The sequence below is a fragment of the Balaenoptera acutorostrata genome, chromosome 4 (genome assembly GCF_949987535.1).
Source record: "Balaenoptera acutorostrata chromosome 4, mBalAcu1.1, whole genome shotgun sequence".
In the NCBI taxonomy this organism is placed as follows: Eukaryota; Metazoa; Chordata; class Mammalia; order Artiodactyla; family Balaenopteridae; genus Balaenoptera; species Balaenoptera acutorostrata.
The window spans coordinates 145127244-145141136 of record NC_080067.1 but is presented as its reverse complement, the minus strand read 5'-3'; the positions used below and the strand labels follow the sequence as shown (position 1 = coordinate 145141136).

Below are 13893 nucleotides of genomic sequence, written 5' to 3'. Positions count from 1 at the left end.
AGCGGTGCCTGGATGTGTATCCGCTGGAAGGCAATGGACTTGGAGAGTTTGGAGGGCAGGGTCGGAGAAAGAGATGGGCTTGGGAATGTTGAACTTTTGGATGATCTTGAAGGCCTCCTTACCATCAGGGATGCCAGCCGGTCCCTGTGGAAATGAAGAGATGCCTGGCAAGTGGCTGTCGGTCATGGGACATGCCAATGTTGACTTGATTTTTGGAAACTTCAGGCTGAGAACAGAGCGTTCTCATAATTCAAATGGTGGTAATTTGTTTGTTCGGTTATGTATTTATCTTTAATAAAGTACCTACTCCTCGGTGCACTGAGAGTAGACTTTCTTCTCCGTGATGGTTGCTTTGTGGGAATTGCCGGTTGGTTCTCTGTGCTCTGGGGTGTGTGGTCTGATGTTTTGTTTTTCTTGCAAATAGAGAGAGATTAAGGTGGAGGTGAACGCACAGAGGTAGATACGTGAATGTAGCCTGATTCCTGGAACTGAAGCCAGTTTGATGGTTAGTGCAAGTTGGCGGCATAGAGCCCATGAAGTGGTCTGTTACAATATTTTCAAGGCCAACACGCCTTGGTGACATTTCTAGAAATGAGAAAAAGGCAGGAGCAAAAACAGATACTGAAAGGAGGAAAAAGCAAGTTTTATTGGTTGCATGTCTTTAGTTTTGCTGCATGTAGGTGAGAAGCATTTGGTTGTGTTTTCATCAAGGGTTTTTAGTTGATCTGAAAGCTCATGAATATGGAAGTTTGCCCAGAATTGGGCCAGGACAATTTTTAATAGCCTCTTTGATTTGGAATTTGAAATGTTTGTGTGAGAGGATTTAATTAATACCCGTTGCATAAACTATGTTTCATAAGTTCTCTTCAGTTTCTATTTCTCAAGATAGGTTTTGCTTTTCAAGGTATGTTCAATAATACATATAAAAAATCATGTATCAAAGATTTTAATCTTACAGAGATTTTTCTTTCTTTGGCTTCAAGGATTGAAGTCTGCTGAGGTATAACTGTATAGAAAGGAATTTTAAAATTGAAGGTTTGATGTACTCTGCTTTGAGCTATATGAGTAGAAATTATTTGATTTTATAACCCCAAATGCTGCCCTCTTAATTCTTATTTTTACCCTTATTTGTGTCCATATTTCATAGCAGTTGAATCTAATGTTCTTTGTAAATTTTGAATAGCTTGGGTACAATTTGTGTGTGTGTGTGTGTGTGTGTGTGTGTTTAAAAAAAAAATCAGTGTATTAAAGGACATTGAAATAACAGACAATCCTTTAGGGTGTGGGGTATGTTTTGCATAGAATACAAATGTGTCATACTGTTTAATTTAAAGTATACGTTTCTGAAAAGATGAAGATATTTTTGGAGCTTGAACGTTTTGTGTTTTTCAGGATGAATTTTGGGAAACAGTTTCCACTTACCCAGGATACTATGCTTACTTTAACATTTGATTACACTGCATTATCTGTATATCATATATAGCTTAAGTGAACTTTCAAAATGACTTCAAGTGGACTCTTTTTAATCCTCTGTTAAAATAAAATAACCCCTCTTTATAGGTAACTTCCTTTAAGAAATGTTCTGCTAGGCTTCCTGGGTAAAGTAATGAGATGATTTTACAGACTTGTTTATAGAGTGGAAAAAAGGAGGCCTGAGTCTGTTGACTGCAGTTTTAATTATGTTAGTGCAAAGCTCAAATTAGCATAGGGAAAATTACGGCTGTCCGTTGGAATTAGGAAACAGTCTGTCATACGGGCAATTTCCAGTCTCAAACGCACTCTGTTTTTTGTTGTTTCAGTAAATAAATCAATTAGGTCATCAAGCATCAGATGCACAGAATCTGTTAAGTTGGTCTCCGCATCTCAGTGGATTTTTTTTTTTTTTTGGCGTGAATATCTATAAGACCCTATGAGGCACTATGAAAAGCTCAATGTTTTTATCCCGTCTTTATGATTCTCACCATCATTTTCCCTTGGTATTTTGGAAATGGTAACAAAGTGTTTCCATGGGAAGAAGTAAAGGAATTTTATGAGTTTATGTGAGTGTGTCGGTTGGTTTATCCTTAAAGGGCCGTGGATTTTAAGATCAGATTAAGAGTTCTAATAAAAACGTAAGCATCAAGAGTGATGTTCCCATATGTAATTCACGAATCAGTTTTGGTGTTTCCACTGCTTCTGGGGCCACCTGACGATACTGGGGGGGTGCTTTACACCCCCTCCCTTCCTTCTCCACAAAACAGTGCTGCCTTTGCTTACAGACTCCAAGGAGCCAGTTGTTAGCCTTGGAACTTGATTTTGCTTCGGTTAGGATTTTTAATCCAATCTCCCAAAGACTTACTTCTCTGATCCTTTGTTATGCCTTGGGCCACTCGGGAAGTCTAATGAAGCCTGCAATCCCTCCTCAGATTAATGCTTTTAAAACGCAGGAAAGGCAATACATAGAGTGACAACGGAAGCTAATACTGTTGAAATCCAGTTCTGTCCTTGGACTCCTTGGGTGGTCCGTGAACCCCAGGTTACAGCCCCTGATCCTAGAGTTTAAAGGTCCTTAGTCTTTAAGATGGGATTGTGGGCATTTTCCTTTATCACAGATCTGGCACTGGAAGACCAGAAGAGAGCAAGCTGCAAACAGCTTGAGTTGGAGAGCATCTTAGAATCAGACAGGGGATGGAAAGTTACTAACAAGGCTTACTGAGGGAGAACATGATGACGGTTTCAATGAGCTGTTTAAAGAAGTGCCTTTCTTTGATTTGACAGAGGTTGGAGGGTTTTGATGATCACCATGATATAACTTATAGGTGGAATCTAAAAAATACAACAAATAAAAAAAAGAAGCAGACTCACAGACGTGGAGAACAAACTTGTGGTTACAAGTGGGGAGGGGGAAGGGAGGAGGAGTAACGTAGGGGTGGGGGATGAAGAGGACAAACCATTATATATAAAATAAGCTGCAAGGATATATTGTGCAACACAGGGATTATAGCCAGTATTTTATAATAACTAGAAATGGAGTAGAGCCTTTAAAAATTGGGAATCGCTATACTGTACACCTGTAACTTATATAATATTGTACATCAACTATACTTCAGTAAAAAAAAAAAAAGTTAACTTAAAAACATGAAGCTTCTTTTACGTATTTCATGCCTTGCACATAGCAGGCTCTTGCTGAATATTTGCTATCATGTGTGAAGCAAACTTGTTTAAAATTAAAAGCTCAGGGTTATATGAAGGAAGTTCATCTCCTTCATATATAGGATTTTAAGGGATGTGGTGAATGAGTTTAATAGCTCTAGGGCATATGAATGTTCAACAACTCATTGGCTCAAGTGGAATTTGAGTTGTTTCATCCCTTGTTACTTTAGAGGGCTCTGTGACAGTGGAAGGAGTAGAAAACGGAAAATACTGTTGCACGACTATGTGAATGTCATGTTTCTAGAGCACTGGCCTAAAGGTGGAATTATGGGCCATTATCTTAAAATGACTTGCTGCTTGTGTCCGTGGGTGGCTCTGGACACAGTTTGCCCCCTCTGGACGGACACAGCACTCTTCCCCCTACAGCTCTCTCTGAGGCTGGGCACGCTGCTGCCTCAGTGGCCTTGGAAAGGATAGAATTCGTGGATCATTCTTCCCATGAAATATACTTATGGAGGACTGCAGTACTCTCAGAGAATGTTCTGGAAGTCTGAACTGTTTTTTAATCATCTATATTTTCTTTAAAGTGATTATTTCATTAAATTTGTTTTTTTTTTTACAAAACAGATCTTTGCTTAAATCTCTCCTCCACCCTGACACATACATATGCTTGTCGATGTCTCTTGAAAAACCATACGTAGAAATAAAATAAATAAATGAAACAATCATTCCTGATGCTTTCAGGAAAATATGACTTCTGCGTTTAGAATTTCAGAATAAGGTTCCCTCTGTGGGAGGGGAGACCCAAAGCAGAGCATTCTGCTTTGGCATCCCAATACCCTGGCAGATGTAACAGCTGACACAGAAGAGAATCACAGTACAGGAGGCCGTTGGAAAGCCAGGACCAGAGAGTTTCTCTGCAGTGTAAAATCTTCCGAGAAGGGGTTTTGACAGAGACCGTCTCCAGGCCTTTCCAATGGCCATGGTACATCTGCTGCAGCAGGACTTTTCCCTGGGGCTTAGGGAACGCCTCAAAGGCAGCAGGGGACCCATCCCCTCCTTTTGTCCCCGCAGGATGGAGGACGGCTCTTCTCTTCTCGGGGGACTTTGTCCCCCCATCACCTCTGAGATTTCTTTACTTATGTGGCCACGGACACACCTGCATTTGAACCCTTCCTAGTCACGTGACCCTGGGCAAGGGCCCTAACCTGTCTGAGCTCCGTTTCCTCACCTATAAGGTGGGATTATAATGACCGTCCTGATGCGAGTCCAGGGTGGGAGAGCCTTTAGTAAGCGCTCAGTAAATGGCAGATGCCATCAGACAATCCAAGTCCATCTGACCTTCGCTAATAAATTGCACTGTCTTTCTGGCCCTGCTCTGAATTCTCTCTCTGTGTTCCATTACCCGGCTTCAGTCGTGAAGCCCAGAGGCACACAGACTCTGTGCTAACGCTTTTGAAGAGACAGGGAGAATAACAGGTCACTTCCACAGGTCACTACTGCGGCCTCCCAGCCAGGGCAGGGCGCACGGGAGCCTGGAGAGGTGAGGAGCAAGGAGCTCGCAGGGGTCCCTGGATAAGGGTCTAGCAGGGCAGGTACCAAACACCTGGGCAGGCGGAGTGTCCAGGGGTCCCTCAAGGCATGGGTGATCAGAGGGTTGGTTTAGTCCTGTTCTGAGGATGGAGGCTGTTTGCTTTGTTGCTGAAGGAGGGCGGGGGCCTGCAATGCCTCTTGCTCCTGATTAGGGCAGGAACAGGCTTACTGGAATCCTCCACTGTTCTGTATTCTCATTAATTTTGAAAAATGCATCTTGTTATTTTGTACAAATTACAGTAATAAAACATTCTCACTGTAGAGAAAATGAAAAAAGAAATCATTACAAAGTCAATATAAATTGTTCCTAGTCCCAACCAGTCAGAGAAAATTACCAGCATTTGGTGTGTGTCTTCCTACTGTGTGTTTCTGTCTGTCCTTCTGTCTCCCTGACTGTCCTGCTTATCTCAGTTAACATTGTTTTACAAACATTTCCCCATGTCACTACAATTTTTTAATAAGCAGAATTTTTATGCTTAATTATATTCCACTTAAAATAAGTATTATGATTTATATACCCAATATCCTATTGTAGGAAATAATATTGCTTTCAATTTTTCACCAATTACATTGCAATGTACCCTTTATGTAATTTTTTAAAAATTTATTTTATTAGTGTTAGTACTTAGAAGAGGAATCATTGGACCAATGGGTGTACATATTTTTAAAGTCTCTGCCAAATTTAAATATTTGCCAGTTAAAAAAAAAATGACCACTTTACTCTCTAGAAGGGTTGTACCGGTTCCCACTTGTAGCCATAGATAAGGCCAGTTCCACTGCACTCATAGCAACTCTGAATATTTCACTCTTTGAATCTTTGCCATTGTGACAGGCAAAAATGGAATCTCATTTTTATTTGTATTTCCGTAATTACAGTATTTCATTACCTTTTTTTTTTTTTTGCTGTGAACCTATTTCAACTAGTGACCACTGTGACCTCTGGATCTTTTTCTTATTCACATGTTCATTCCCTGTTTGAGCAAACTTATTTCCCACATATTTCCCCTATTGAACTTGGCTGAGGCATGTTTTATAAAGTTTAAGAACATTCCTCATTCTGTCCACTCTCTCCTGCTTTGTTTTCTCTCTTGGCGACACATGCTCCCAGCTTTGCTTGTGTTTGTGTGACTCTACTTTTTGTCTACCTATGTAAACAATAGAACCTGTTTTTTTGTGATAGTCTGTCCATCTCTGTTGTGTCCTTGACAGAGCCTGGCAAAGCATAGGGGTTCAATAAATAGTTGTTGAAAAATAAATTTGGATTAAAATCCTTTAAGGTCATCAAGAGAAAGTTAAGATATTAGTAAGATCATCATTATTGCAGATTTTAAATAGATGTATTCCTTTAGAGATATTTCTCCTAGTTTAAATACAAATTAACTACATAGAATTAAATTGCTGTGTTGAAAAGATCATAGAGAAAAACGTTTTTAAAAGGTAGATCCTGTAGCTTGAATTCATAATCCAAATTAATATCATCCTTGTAACGGCTTATTCCAGGCCAGACTCTGTGCTGGATGCTCACGTTATCTCCTGAGGTGCTCACCACAGCCTGCATCCTGGTGCTTTTTTGTCCAGATAAGGATAGAGGATTAGAGAGGCTAGGAAACTTGCTCAAGGCACACAAATCTGTTTCCCCTCAATTTATCATCATCTGATCTTTTTTCCCTGCGATTTGCCTTAGCTCCAAATAATAAATTACTGTGCAGGAGAAAAAACGGTTTATTAAATGACATAGTGATACATTAAATAATGAAAATTATTATAATTGGCTAACTTACGTTACCACTCTTGTGTGAAACACCCCACAGCCAACAATTATTATGCTCTCACTGGCTAATTAAGATAAAGCGCTAGAAAACTGAACAGCTAAAACTCTAGCACCCCATTCTCCATTTGCTTGGTGCCAAGAATTCTTTCCATATTTGGCAATATCCAAGGGGCCCGTGCTTGCAGATCCCAGATCAGCTGCTGATTTCAGTTTCCTCACCCCAAGTATCAACTTCCTTGCCCACGTCTCTGAGTTTTCCATCAGGCCTTACCAAGTCTTTCCGCAGGGGTGTTCATGGAATTAGACTCTGGGAGGAACGGTAATCTGCTGTTAGGCACAGATAAGTGCCGAGACCTTTAGAAAAGAAATGCCAAGGCCAAGCAAAATTATTTATTTTCAAAGCCACATCATAATCCAATCATAACATTAACATCAGGGCTGTTACTTCAAATGATTTTGTTCAAGACAATGCACGTCAATTTCTGGAGCATAAAATAAAGAACATTTCTAACATATGCAAAGAACTCGCACTCCTGAATCTAACCCAGTGACCTTTAAATCACTCTACCTTGATGATTTCACATCTGTCTTTCCATTATAAAAGTATAGTATAGCAAACTGATGGGGTTTTTTAATTTAGCAAGTACTGAAACAGAGTCACCACTGAAGAGAAAATCTCCCCCCCCCCATCGCCCCCATCCACATGCCCCCAAGTCCATTAATTCAAATCATCAGCCAATAGGGACTTTACCATCTCGTTCCCTTTGGATCCCATTGGGTCTTGCTGACTTTTATTTTTTGAAGTTAGCCGTAGGCATGTGATGCTCACCTTTGAGGAAGAGGAAACTGTTGAAACAACACTTGAGAATTTGTCAACACGATTAGTTTGTGTCTCAATTTGAGGTAGATTTCCTAAGATGTTGCTCCGAGTTAAAAAAAAAAAAAAAAAAAAAGTGTGTGTGGTTTTATATTGCGAAGTCCCCTTTGGATCTGTGCTGTACGTGGATGTTACCTGATGTTCCCAAGAGCGTCAGAAGCATGAAGGTGAAATAGAGCGAGCCCAGCCATGTTTATCTTATGCCCAGGGAGGCCCTGAAGACTCTATTTCTTCATGGCATCCTTAAAATAGCCTCTTTGGGGAAAGGGTTGGTCTTATCTTGTTCACGAGGAAAGGGAGGCATAGATGTGGAGGCTGGGGACGGGCAGTGGAAGGAGGCTGGCCTGAGAGAGGCTGGCTGAGGCTGCAGTTGATGCCGTAGGGCCTCGGCAGGTGAAGGCACCTCTCCAGGCCTTAGTTCCTTCTCGGGAAAATAGAAGTGGTCTTCCTGGCATTTCACCCTGGACAGGTCCCTCACCTCACGATCTCTGGGTATTTCCATCTGTAAAAAGCAGTAACCACAGTTTCTACTTCGCAGGGCTAGGGGGAGATGAACCGAGTTGGAATTGTATGGAGCACATTAGAGGTACTTAATACTTGTTAGCTAATTTTATTTTTCACTCGAGTCAAATCAATTTTCCTTCTAGGACTAAAATCAGGAAATCCATATAAGGGTTTGTTTTTTTTTTTTCCAATTTCTACAACAGGTTGTGAATTGATTCTTTTTTTTTCAAGTAGCCAATTTTCCTCTGATTAACATGTTCTTTTCTCTTTATTAAGAAATAAAGACTCTTACAGATCAGTGAGTTCTCAGTGATTCACAGTGCTTTATCTGTATTGGAGGTGACCTAAGACAGTGCTAAGAGATGCTTGCTGAGGAGTCTGCCTGAGCCCCTGCATGGCCGGCCCTGGAGAAGAAATCTGGGGCTTTGCTACCCTCTGCTTCTCTCTGTACTTCTCACTCCCATGCTCCTTCCCTCCTCTTTCTTCCTCTCTGCAGTAGTTAACAACCCAACAAGGGCTTTTCAAAACATAAAGGACAACAGTAATGATGAGGGGGGACCCCCTGGAACATCTCCAGTGCTCAAGGGTCCTCCTCGGACCTGTTTCCATTCGCCCCGCACTGCCTCTCACAGATATCCAGTCACTCCTGTCATCCCAGGAAACCTGGGACAGGGAAGGCTCACAAGCTTTTCATCTGGAGGAAAGAAATAAAGAGAAGGTTGGCAGGAGGCTCTGCCTGCCACGGGTAAAAGTCATGAAAAGCAACGGCCACATGTCCACGTTTGAGTTCTATCTTTAACTTCTTCTTGTGTGAACTCTTAGGAACAGAAGCATATTTATACCCACATAAAAAAGATGAATGTTGCCCAAGGTCAAAGACAAGTGATTTTATGGGCTATCCATTCTCCCAGTTTGAGTTAACATGAAAAGTCTTGTTGACTTTACCTGTTCAGCCAAAGACCCTGACTCTTGTTAAGCCTGTGTTAAGCTTAGAAGAGAAATAAAATTTACTTTGCTAGAGTAGCATCTCAGTAAAGAAAACCAGGCTTTGTTCTTTGGGCATCCCTGAGAGAGAAGCTTCTGTTCTACCCCAAAAGCTGTTCCCATTGACTCACTCACTCTTGGAAGCACAGTCATATTGCCGACGGTTTTGATAAGAAGCTGGTTATGAAATAAGCGCACATACATTTTTTTTAAGCCTTGTTCTTTGGAGATGGAAAACATCTTTTTTTAGATCACATGTTTACTGCTTTAGTAAACAGTAAAATGCTGCTGTGGCAATTACCTTGAGGATAAAGGGTTTGTAGACAGATACTTCCTGCGTCCACTTCCTACACAGATAGCCAACCCCACCAGAGACTCACCAATGCAGGAAGAGCTCCCGATGGAAACTTCCTTTGCGAATGCACAGTTTGTGATGCGTTCGCTGCCCTCCAAGGGGAATGAGCCTATCGCTACAGATTTTCTGGCAGAATTCACTGTCTTGAAGTAGGTGAAAATACGACGTTTCTAAGGTAACGGCTTTAGACCCTTGTTCTCATCCTTGGTCTTGTCTGCTGGTTGGATTTTACAGAGAGGAGGGTAACTAGGTTAGACATGTCCATGAGTAAGATTTGTGCCCTGTGGGCACTTTAGTCTCCTTGGAATCACAGAGAATGATGCATAAGTCTGTTTTTGTATTTGTTGAAAAATACGCCTCTTTGAGATTCAGTCAGTGGTTTTCTTTTCTGTGGTTATTTAGATGTAAAGGTCATTTTAGATTTTGCTTTCTTTAGTCAAGCAGAGATCACCTGATTTGAGTACAGAAATCTCAGCGCACAGATTGTTCTCTGTGCTGATTTTACACCAGTTGTTAAATTCCAATGAATGCATTGTTTAGGTCCTTTGAACCAAAGCAGATAAAACCACCACACACAAACACTGAACAATAGGGAATCATCAATTTTCCACCTACAGGATATGTCCTTACCGAATGGCCCCTTTGTGGGGGGAAAAATATATCAAGTCAACAAACAGTAACACTGAACAATAAACTAAACAAAATAAATAGCACCTGAAAGCCACTCAGCTCAAGCACTGGCAAAACTCCAGAGAGTGATGTTTACTTACTCTAAGCATGGAAACCTACAGCTCCACCCTGATCTCCTACGGGTCCCTGAAATAATCAGAAGACTGAGCTGCTGTTAATTGTCAGGTCACTTCATGCTGAAGTGCCTCCTTTGATGATCAGAAAGTGCCTGTGAGCTTTGCATCGAAATGGACAAGAGGACAGTGTCCAATAGAGATTCTCCGTCCAGTATGTATTCCATAGATGTTGGTGGCTGTCCAGGGAGAGGCAGAGATTATATCTGACCCTGAGAAGCTGCCAGACGTGGTTAGATGTAGTACTGTCTCATGAAGGTGCTGGTACATGAACATACTCCAATGATTTTATTTACACAGTCACTCAAGGCACGGTATTTTGGTGGAATTGACATGAAACTGCCAAAGTGATATTTTTCTTTTGGAGACCCATTTGTTTATATGCTTTTGCTCATCTTGTTGGAAGACACGGGTAGCATCTCAGGAGCCTCCTGTTTGAATGAAGATCTTTCTTCCTCTGTACTTGCTCCCCCTCCCCCTTCATTGTGCAGTTTTGTTACCTTTTAGTGAAACTCCACGAGGCATCTCCCTACGTGTTTCCTTCCAGATGCTGCCTCCTGCCACTTCTGCTTTTTTGCAAAATGCCTTCTCTGGTCTCCTGAGTCTGTATTGGTTCCGATGCCACGGGAATCACGGTCGTGTGGTGCTGGTGCAGGGCCGTATAGCTGGTAGACCCATTTTGGACACATCCTCTCTGAAAATCACCGGTGCCTCCCTGAGGATGGCGGTTGGTTTTGGTCTGTTTTGTTTTCTTCAACCTGAATACAGGTTTAATAAACCCACAGGATAAAATATCTTTTAAACAACAAAATAATAATAAAAACTTTGTTCTTTTCCTCCATTTCCAAAACAATTATTGTAGGAGCTTAGAAAATAATTTAGAAAAGGAAGTTAAATTAATTGATATTACACCATCAGGGGTCTGCTAAGATTTGATTCTTTTTGAATTGTTTTGTCTGTTTTCCATGCACACAGATATATTCTTTAAAAAGCATGATAGAATTGGAGAAATTAAACTCATTTCAGTAGTCCTTTTTCATTCCCTTTTTCTTCCAGGATAGTGAAGAAAAGAGGAATGAGGGCTGAACTTTGATGACCCTGTCTAGAGATTAAGGCCCCATATCCCTTCCTGAGGACCCAGTGTCTTATTCTGGAGCACAACCAGACTGCCTAGGGCTGACCCTTGTTCCAACGAGTGTTGCCAGGGCACTTCACTTTTCTGTGCCTCAGTTTCCTCATCTGTAAAATAGACTCAGTAGTGATAATAACACTTGCTTGTTGGTGGTGGTTCAAGGATCCAACAGCTTAATACATGTCCATGCTTGAACAGTAATGTGTTCTTGTGTGCAAAAAATGTTCACTAATATGAGCTCTTTTTGGTTACTAATCCTAGTCTCATTCTTATTATTTAATTTACTGTCATATCTTATTTGCTTTGTTTGAAGTAATCAATTCTTGATTGTGTTTGTTTCTACTGTTCATCTTTTGAATGGATTCCTCCAATACCCTTTAGATATTTATAACTTCTTCTAAAGAGATGGAAGTGTTTCCCTCTACGTAATTGGTTTCTTTCTCGTGCCATTCATTTGAGGATAGTAGGATAAATATAACAGAGTTACCATTGTGAGTCCATTTAGGAGTTCAAGCAACATATTAACCAAACTTTTCAGCAGCTGAACTCAGCTGCATTTTTTTTGAGCCCAGAAATCCAATAGTTTTGAGGATCCAAAAAGAAAACCAAGATGGAGGGCTGCAGGATACGGTCTCTTTCCTTGCCTTTTCTCCGGCCTTTGCCAATGAATGAATGATTGATTGAATGAATGAATGTGTTTCTGCAGTGGGGAGCCACAGCTGGTCTCTGGAGTGGTCCTAGCATGGAAGGAGTCAAGTGCTATTTTGAACCAACTACTTTGGCTGACACATTCTTTAGAGGCAAGCAGACGTCTACTGATTTACCATATTGCCATGAATGTTCATGATTAGGAATCTATGGAATCTCATTGAACAACAGAAACTCTCAGAATATTGCTTGTTAAAGTTCAGCCCTCTATGCCCTAAGTTATATGGCTGGGGTCCTGTAATCTTTTATCTGTGCTGACCGTGCCTGGTAAGCAGCAGGCCTTTAATGATGTCTGTTCAATGAGTAAATGAATAACTGCTTGGATGATAAATGCATGAACGAGTGCATTAATTAGTGAGCTGATAACATCATAGAGAATTAATTCATTTAATTCAATGAGCAATTACCGATTTTTTTATACGCAAAGCATCGTAAAGTCGCCCCCCGCGAGGTTAGGAGAGAAGTTTGTACTTCTTGATCAGAAGACAGAATTATTACTATGTCTTGGGACCAACGTCTTGCGTGCCCCTGTGTCCAGTTTGAATGCCAGATGTTAGACATAAGTGTGTGTTATCTTAAAGAACCTGCCTGGGCTTGGGAAGGTTTGATGATCGTGGGGCTTCCCAGAACCTAATGGGGTTTTGAACATTTGTGAGCACGTGCCCGATAAATGCATGTGTCTGTGCCGGCCCGTGGTTGGAGATGCTTCCACGTGAAAACTAAAAGCAGAAACACAGTTCTCAGAACCTGAATTTTGTTACATGACACTTGTTTGGATGAGGCAAAACCAAGCAGCAATTTTGCTTTTGCTGAGTGGCAACACCTACCGGTGTTTCTCCAAGGTTTGCATTGGCTTATCTAAATGTTCAGCTGTTAACAATCCACTATGCAAAAAGTCCTCCTGGGCACAAAGTCATGAAAAGTTGTGTTTAATGGATTATGATGGGCACCATTTGATTTTCTTCTTTTGTTAACTGCAGTCACTCCTTAGAAATTTCAGTGAAGCTGTAACTTGATCCCTTAAACACATGTGCTGATATACAGTGTACTGGTTCACACTGAGGGTTTCCGTGCTCATTGGTGAATCAGGCAGCCCTTCCAGTACTGTAATTATTATATAGTTAACATCTGCAATGGATATGATGTGGGACAACATTGTCGTGAATAGCTAAGTTCTTTTGTATTTAATTGCAAGATAATCTGCTTTATGAGAAAGATTAATAACAATTAACAACCAACTTTTATCTAAGCCAGGTAGTAAAATTGGATTCCCTACTGAAGTTCAAATTTAGCAAACATATTATTAACTTAATGAGCTTTATGGTCAAAGTATTATATATAAGCCAAGGAAAATGTGATCTTTCATAAAACCTACAGAATTTGGTTATCTTGGTAAGAGTTCTAAAATGAACTTCCAATCTACTAATTTTTCAATCTAATAATTCAAATATTTGGCTCACTGTTGTTTCTTCAGTGCCTAGCACATAAAGTGCTGACTCATAAATATTTGCTGAATGAATGAACACAACTATAAATGGGTACCAAAATCTTTCCCTGAGGGAACCATGTCTTTGGCAGTATATGTCATTAGAAGAGGTCTGACTCTGTCCCTCTCCTAACAAACACTATGATCCAGTTTTTAAGGAGTTGAAGAGAAGGAAACAACTTTTATTTGGGAGTCAAAATGTTGGAAGAAACTTGACTGGCCACTGAGGAGTCCAGTATTTCTCAACCCAGTTTTCCTTTGGGTCAGGAAATTCTTAATTTTCTTTAGGATAATTGAAAGGAACTCCTCAGAGAACTAGGATTGTGTTAGGGAAAGAATATACATGAAGCAGCGGGGAGGGATAAATTGGGAGTTTGGGATGAACAAATACACATTACTGTATATTAAATAAACAGCAAGGACTTAACAGTATAGCACAGGGAACTATATTTAATATCTTGTAATAACCTATAATGGAAAAGAATCTGAAAAAGAATAGATATATGTATATATGCATAACTGAATCACTTTGCTGTACACCTGAAACT

General features: G+C 40.5%; 1 protein-coding gene across 8 annotated transcripts in view; it reads left to right on the top strand.

Annotated features, from left to right (window-relative positions):
• ERG (ETS transcription factor ERG) overlaps window positions 1-13893 on the top strand; it is a 277144-nt gene that overhangs the window by 167424 nt on the left and 95827 nt on the right. The window lies entirely within an intron of this gene.